The following is a 1,296-nucleotide window of genomic DNA, read 5'->3' on the forward strand; positions in this document are numbered from 1 at the left end:
GAGCAGTCTGGAGAGAGCGCACCCGGAGACAAGAAGTCTGGAGAGGAGTCCAGAGAGAGCCTACCCGGAGATGGAGGGAGAGTCAGGCAGCACCGACCCAGTGGTCAGGAGCCTGCTACAAGCCACAACCCCACTAGGCCTAGTGGAGGTCCTGGCACAGCTCCCCCGAGACCGGGAGTGTGCACAGACTGCGCTGGAGGGCCTCGCACGGAGGATGGCCCGGGTGCAGCGAGAGACGTTGGCGGAGTGGAGCCGAGAGATGGCCCAGCAGACCGGAACCCGTCAGCGGAGCACGCCACCCGAGACGAGGAGACAGACCGCCTCTGAGGATGGTGCAGGAGGACTCAAGGCCGGAGACGGCGCCGAGAAGGGAGCCGAACGGACGGAGGCAGGTAAAGGGGACGTCTCTACCCCGAGCCGGGAAACCGCGTGCCTGCCCCAGCTCCCCGTCGCAGAGCCCGAAATTCCCCCTGCCGTGCCCGTCGCTGCATCGTCACCGCCGCAGACTAGGCCTCAACCGGAAACCGCGGCCGCGACCCCTGTGACGTCACGCGCTTCGACCCTGAGCGCGGCAAAGCAGGAAATACCATCAGCCTGGTCGCAAGGCCTAGTACCCCCGGGCGCCGCCATTCCAACAGCGCCCCCTACCTCCGCGGAGCTACCAGCCTGGTCGCAGGGCCGAGTATCCACGGGCGCCGCCGTTCTTACGGTGCCCTTTTCCTTTAGCGTGCCCCAAGCCTGGTCGCAAGGCCTGGTCAACCCGGGCGCCGCTACAACCACAGCGCCCATAACACCTAAAGTACCGCACCTGGGTGAGGACCTGTTCGCCCAGCATACGTGCCCGGATGGGCAGCCCTTCATATGGCCACCGGAGTTTCACCATCACCGACTCCGGAAAGAAAGACCCCTAGATGAACCCCTGATTCCGGTTCCGAAGCCCGTCAGGAGGACCCAGCCCCCGCTAGAGGAGGCACAGTTTGAGTGGGACCCCACCGGAGGAGACCTCATGGGGTTCACTCAGGAGACTCGGGCGGCCACAGCGGAGCGTGCAGAGTGCTGCCGCCAGCAGCTCGAGGTCTTCGAGAAGGAGCGGAGAGAGAGGCGGGTCCGGGAACAGCAAGCACAGATAAGGAGCGCGGAGCAGAAGAGCCGGACCAGGAGGAACCCCCGTGCAGCTCATGGTCCCCGTACCACCGGGACTGTGATTAAATTCAACCTGCAGCATGGGTGGGGCTTCATAAAAGACCATCATACCCCCGGCGACGTCTTTGTCACCCGCAGAGACGTAGAAAGCCA

The sequence above is a fragment of the Phyllobates terribilis genome, unplaced genomic scaffold (genome assembly GCF_046119375.1).
Source record: "Phyllobates terribilis strain yellow unplaced genomic scaffold, ASM4611937v1 Scaffold_46__1_contigs__length_10046794, whole genome shotgun sequence".
Taxonomy (NCBI): Eukaryota; Metazoa; Chordata; class Amphibia; order Anura; family Dendrobatidae; genus Phyllobates; species Phyllobates terribilis.